This window comes from Falco naumanni, chromosome 11 (genome assembly GCF_017639655.2).
Source record: "Falco naumanni isolate bFalNau1 chromosome 11, bFalNau1.pat, whole genome shotgun sequence".
NCBI classification, from domain to species: domain Eukaryota; kingdom Metazoa; phylum Chordata; class Aves; order Falconiformes; family Falconidae; genus Falco; species Falco naumanni.
This window is the reverse complement of record NC_054064.1, coordinates 15,781,233-15,787,734: the sequence shown is the minus strand read 5'-3', so window position 1 is coordinate 15,787,734 and position 6,502 is coordinate 15,781,233.

The following is a 6,502-nucleotide window of genomic DNA, read 5'->3' as shown; positions in this document are numbered from 1 at the left end:
CGTGCGGATGAGGGCTTGGCTCGCTGAGCGCCGCGCTGTAACACACAGCCCCGCGCTCCCTCGCACGGTCACCTTTCAATATAGCTAACTGGTAACTAATTCGAAAAAAAGTAATCAGGAGGTGACGTGCTGCTGGGATGCGTTGGGTGAGGAGCAGCAGTCTGTAAGCCTGCCCGTGGCCCACCTAGCCGCCTGCTCGGTGCCCCCCAGAAATAACTAACCACTCTGTGCTCCTATTTCATAGCAAAAACCCTCAGGAACGGGCGTCTGGCCCAGCTCCGGCTGCAGCCGGCGGGGCTCTGGGAGAAGCCTTGCGGTGGGACCCCGTCGGGCCGTAACCGCCCGCAGGGACTCGCGGGGCAGCCAGGAGGTTGTTCCGTGCTGTGGCTCAGCTCAGCTTAAACGGCTCCACCGCTGCACGGCCTCTAACGAGAGCAGCCAGGGCTGTTCCCAATTAAAGGAAGCAGAACTGCCTGAACTACCCATTGGGAAAAGGAAACTGTGCAAAGGCAGCAGGAAACTGAAGAATGGGGTGAGGGAAATGGCGGTTCACGTAAACATAATGAAAGTTCATTAGTTTTCAGACATTCATGTTGGGATAAACTCATCTTTCATGACCTCAGAGAACGTATGATTTAGGGCTAGATTCAATATCCTCCGAAGTCCTTGGAAATGTTTCCATTAACTTAAGTAAAGTTGGATCAGGACCTTATTTGTTAATGCTCTCAATCATTTTTGCTACAATACACAGTGGCTTGGGAAGTTTGAGACATTTACAATTGGTATGCTTTTCTCAGCTCCATAAATTACACGTTTCATCAATTTTGAAATAAAATGGTCCTGATTAGTAGCAGACAAAAATATGGCATAACGTTTTCTTGCTGGACAATCAGGTTTAAATTATCCTCAAATAAATCATTGAGGTTTTGTTTGGTGTTTTGGGTTTTGCATGGGGTTTTTTTACCTCATCTGAGCAGGACACAAATACCATTCGTTGTTTTTATGCTGATACTGAACATCGGATAAAAAAGCTACCAGTCTTTTGGGGTGATCGCTGCCATTTATTCTGTGATCAATAATATGTTCACGCCCCACAGGAAAAGGTTCTACAAGAAATGTCTGAGCATAGTTAAAACCACATTCTGTTTTGCATCACTCTGACAACACAAAGCAAATTTAAACCCATCAGTGCAGAACAAAGCAGCTGGAGCAATACTGGCCAATCTGGCTCATTATCTGTAAATCTCTTATCTTTGCCCTATTTTTCTACATTCCTTATTACTAAGGCTGTTTGTATGGAAAGAGGATTTGTACGAGAATTATTCCCCACCTGAAATCATAATCCTCCTTGTGACATTGTAATAACTTCTTCAGCAACCACATGTAATATCATAAACATGCGCTGATGACTTCAGTTGGAAACTAGGGAAAAAGAGCTCTGAAGAGACAAAGTCTGTTTTCTTGGAAACATGGACCATAATCTTACAAACATTCTTGCACATGAATTATTGTAAGCATATGTGTAGTCCTATTAAAGTCCCTGAGCCTAAATTATCCCTTGTGTAATTCCACTGTAATCTATAGAATTAATGTGGCTCAATGGAAAACTATCAAATACACATTGTGATTTCGGTGTTCCGCTCTGTGTCGGAGCCATGCTGAGCATCGATGATTGAAGATGTGTAAAGGGGTGACTGGTGAGTCCCTCAGCCGTGTCTGAGATGGATCATCGTCTCATTCCTACCCATCTGATCCTGATGAAGGGCCACGGTTTAATCAACTGGCTCAGCTGAGGAGGAGCAGGATGATTTCCCTGAAGGATAGAGGGAGTTTGTTTGGGGGAGATGAACTTCGTGCAGGAAGTTAATTTGCCAGGACTAGCTCCGAAGGGTGATATATAAGGGACGGAGGAAGGCTTTGCTGAGTGGTGGGGAGTAGGGCTCTGAACTGGGGAAGATGGTGGTATCAGCCATTGGGCTGGGTAGGAGGAGATGAAGAAAATACACCACTGGGTGGTTGTGGGTGTGATTTTGCCTGGAGCAGAGGAGTAGGTTCCTGGGTGGGTGCTATAGTGCTCAAAAGTGCAGGAGGAAACTGAAGCAGGGAGCTGAGCTGGCTTGGTGTGGGCAGGGGTGACTGGTGAGGAGTGGGTCCTGCACTGTGCTGCCATCCATGGAGCTCACTGGCCTGCAGGTAACTGATGGGGGAGCTGGCTGAACAAAGTGCTTTCCGATAACCTGGTGCTTTAAGAAAGGGGATACTCTAAGCTTTCTGAGTTACAATGATGTCCTTTTCTAAGCATCAGGGGAGCAAAAAATACTAATGAGTGAGTACTGACCCGGTGAGGCAAGGAGAAGGTTGTACTGCTTGCTTCCCCTTCAATGTGCTTCAGCTAAGAGGTGAGGAGGTAACTAAGCTCTTCTACCATTCCTTTGAACTTGGAGGAATCCTTGCCAGGCTGTCCTGTCCCACATCAGTGTGTTAACTAGTCCTGGTGTTATGAAACGGCCTGTCCCAGAGCGCTAGCGACACTAACACTCAGTAGTGTTTTAGCCTAATTCACTTCTGTGACTAAAGTTATTAAAACAGTAGGATAAATATACTTTGTGACTCTAGTAAGACTTACATCTTCCTGCTGGTTGATGCCTGATTAGACCAAACATTAGTACAACATGCAGAAGCATTGAAGAAAGTGCCAAATAACAACTACAGAAGAGCCAACGGTGAGCCTTAGCAGTACCCAAAACTGTCCTTCGTCTTTCATTAGCGTTCTTTTTCAAAATGATCAGTTCCTAGGTGAGCTTGTACAGCATCTGTTCATATGTTACCTCACTACTAATGCCTACTTTAAAACATTGCTGTGCTTATACTGCTAATTATTTTGGAAGATTTTGGGGGTATGCAGTACTGCCCTCAGTACTTTAATTAAACATGCCATGCTGGATGTGTACTGCATTGCTTCGCAACTACTTTAACAGACTATTCTGATCCCATGAGAGATCCTCCTGCCTTGTAGAACGATTATGGGCGCTATGAGGTGTTTGTAGCCCACTCCTCTTTCCCCTGTACCAGACTACAGAAGACAATGTTTTCTTGGCAGTCATTATTTCTACCTAAAAGGCTGGCTTATAAGTGTCTTAAAATCAACATCTGGAAAAACTGAGTACACGGATTTCTTAAAAACACTACAAACTGAATCATGGGGCCAAATTCAACCTTGATGGAATTATTATCTGATATCCGTGTTTTCCCTATATTGCTTGAGTAAATTCCCTTATATGGAATTGTCTTCAGAGATGCACAATGCCAAAATGCTCAGAGAATTGCATAGGACCAAATCTAAAATACTGCAGTAGGAAAAAAAAAAAAAAAAAAGAAATTTAAACCCAGACTTTTCTTGAAAGGGGGTAGTGGTGGAAATCCCTGATATGAGAAGGGTTTTTAAGCATCAGACCTGGCATTTATAAGACTGGGAGCCAGATTCTTATTTTTGGGAAAGACCTCCCATTGTGTCTAATTTTTAAGGACATAGATGTTACTTACATTCATGATAAAGTAACTTGCTGAAGTGAAAGACTTATCTACATGTTTGTATTTGAAGAGATTAAGCTTTATTTAAAACAAAACAGTACATTCAGATTGTTAAAATAACTAAATGCTTGCTTCTTAATCTGTCACTTTTTCATTGATTCTATCGCTGATGTCTTCTTCTGTCCTCCACCCTCTTATGAAGATAGAGGGGGGTTGTTATCCGGTGGTGCTAGCTTATGGTAAATAAGATTACGACAGATTTTGTGCTTGTTTATTTTTTTTTAAGATTCATGACCTTCCCTTAAAATATGATAGTTGCATTTTTATCAGTGGGGGTATAGCTAGAGAATAGTCGAATGCCAAAGCATGTTCCTGGATAGAGCTAATATAAAAGAAAAAGACTAAAACTATAACTTACCTGCAACCTGACTAGTGTTGGGGGGGGACCCTGTGCTGTCCTGTGCCCCTCCCTGCCTGCCCCCTGACTGGCTGAAAGGCTTGCTGCTCATAGTGGTTTTTGACTGCTAAAACCAGTACACAAGCAGAAGGCAACAAAGGATTTTGGATTACTTGCTGTGCAGTCAGAATGCCTGACATTAAATTATTTTCTTCCTCAAGCATCATAACTGCGAATAAGTTCATTGGCTTGCAGCAGGTAGGTCAGAGAGTCGTTTCCCCCTTCTGTTTTGCAGGCTCCACTTCTCCATCAGTAGGATCTAAAACATTTGCAGACAGTCTGTGTCACCAGCATACATGTACTGAAGTGTTTGATACTGTTTGTCAACAAGCTAAATATTAATAGCCATCAGCTTTATTTCAAAGTGATGTTTGGCTACAAAAACGATACAGCAAAACACACAAAGGAAATGCCTGCAGGGACTGTGTGCGTTACCAGAACTGCTGCTTGTGAGGGAGATGAGACTTGTGCATCTTCGCCGCCTTCTTTGTTTTATTTCAGGCTTGTAAAGAAAAAACAACAACTCCGCTTTCGTATCTCTACTTAAGGCAGACTTTGGTAGGCAAATAACTTGGCACTGTGTCTTCATGTTCCTGTTAAAGAGAACACTAGACCCCTTAAAAATGATGTCTTTTTCCCTCTTAATTATTTTGCTTCTGATGGCTCTTCTTAGAATTTCCCATCAGTTGCCCTGTTGCTCCTGAAGTTCACTGGGACACTTCCTTGGATGTCAGAGAGCTGAGCTCTGGACCGGCTGATCCGCATATGCCAGAATTTTTCCTCCCCAGTGGCAGGGAGCAGAGGACACGCATACACACACCTATTGCCAACAGACAAACTGTGTTAGAACTGTAATTATGTGGTGATGGAGAGAAATACCCAATGGTCTTCACAGTAGCCAGTGATGTTAACCTGGGAGCATGCTGCTCCAGGAGCCCAGGGAGTGCTCAAAGCCACAGGCCATCTCTGCCCCGGTGAGAAGGGGGCTGCTGGCTGAACACCTTAAAATTATCAAGACTTGATACTAAGGAAGTGTCCCAGACTTCTTAAACTCCAAGCGAATGCAAAAGTGAATGATATAACCAGTTAATTCTAATGCAGAATGACTTTGAAACCTGAAGCTTTCTTTATTTTACCCTTAAGCTTCATGAATCAGTTTTCTGCTCTATTTTGGAGAGGAATGGAATTAGAGGAAGGGAGAAAACAGTAAGTTTGTGATGCTTTGTGCTTCTGTAATTCTTGACTTTTGGCTACTGCTTTAACATCATCTACACATGTAACTTTCCGTGTATGTTTTTCAAAGAGGCAATTTCTGGCTCTCCTTGGTGTGGACAGAGGTGCTACATTTACCATTTGGCTGATGCCTGCTCAGTGTAATCTGAGATTGATTTGAACATTTTATCTCCCTCCCCAAACTTGATTTTTATGCCACTTGAGCATGTTTTCCTTGCTTTTGTTTGAATGCAGCTCTGCATAGGATCTGAACAAATGCACATCTTTCAAGGAATGCTGTGTTCAACCAGTCTTTCTCTTCATACTCCATTGTGTTTCCCAGTAATAACTTCAGAACAGAATTGATTTAAAATAATATGTAGTAAGTTTTAATGCAACTTCATGTTGCATTATTCAAACTTATTTATTTGGATACCAATTGCAAAATAATTAAAACACATTGACCTATGGATAGATCAGTTTTCTGATGGTTAAAATCTTCACACATACTTATTGAAACAAGACTATGCTTCAGCAGTGCTAGTATTTTAAAAGGCTGGTTAATTAATCCAGTAATACTTTTACCATAACGGCCAAAATCTGAAAAAAGGAACAGAAATCTTCTCCTTGCTCCCTAATTCTGTGACTTCTTCCAATTATCTAGGCAGTGTTTTCTAAGTGAGGCTAATTCTTCATCAGAAATCTTTCCCACTTCCGACATGGTATTCTTACAAGCTTAAGAAAATGCGGTGGGGTTTGCTTTTTTGTTAACTTTCCTTCATTCTCCTTCCTTGGACTCCCAAAGTAAAGCTTTACTTAGAAGTTAAGGTAATTTCAAGAGCAAAACAATACCCAGCAAGCGATATTCGGAGTGCTTTATAGGGTTATTTGGGACTGAAATGGTGCAGGGGAGAAAAGACTGCTGAGTGTTGCACATGATGAGTGACTAGCTGAGACACAGTGGCATTTAGCCAGAGGCTGGCTACCATGGTGCGGAAACTGTTACTACAATAGTTAGGATCCTGAATCTGTTTGAATAGAGAGGTTTCGAATAATCCGTGTCACTGTTAATGTACTTCAGTAGATGTCAGAGGATGTGATTCAGACTTTGGGGGGGAGAGAAGGGAATTAGGAATAGCTGATGCTCAGATAACTGAGACTGTACCAGAATACAGAATCCTGAGGTTTTTAGCCACTTTATCCCAGATCATTAATCTTGTCCATTTTATGCTCGTATTGCATCCCACAAAACTTCAGAATTTCCAAAAGATGTTGAGTGTGGGGTTGGTTTTTTTTCAGTGG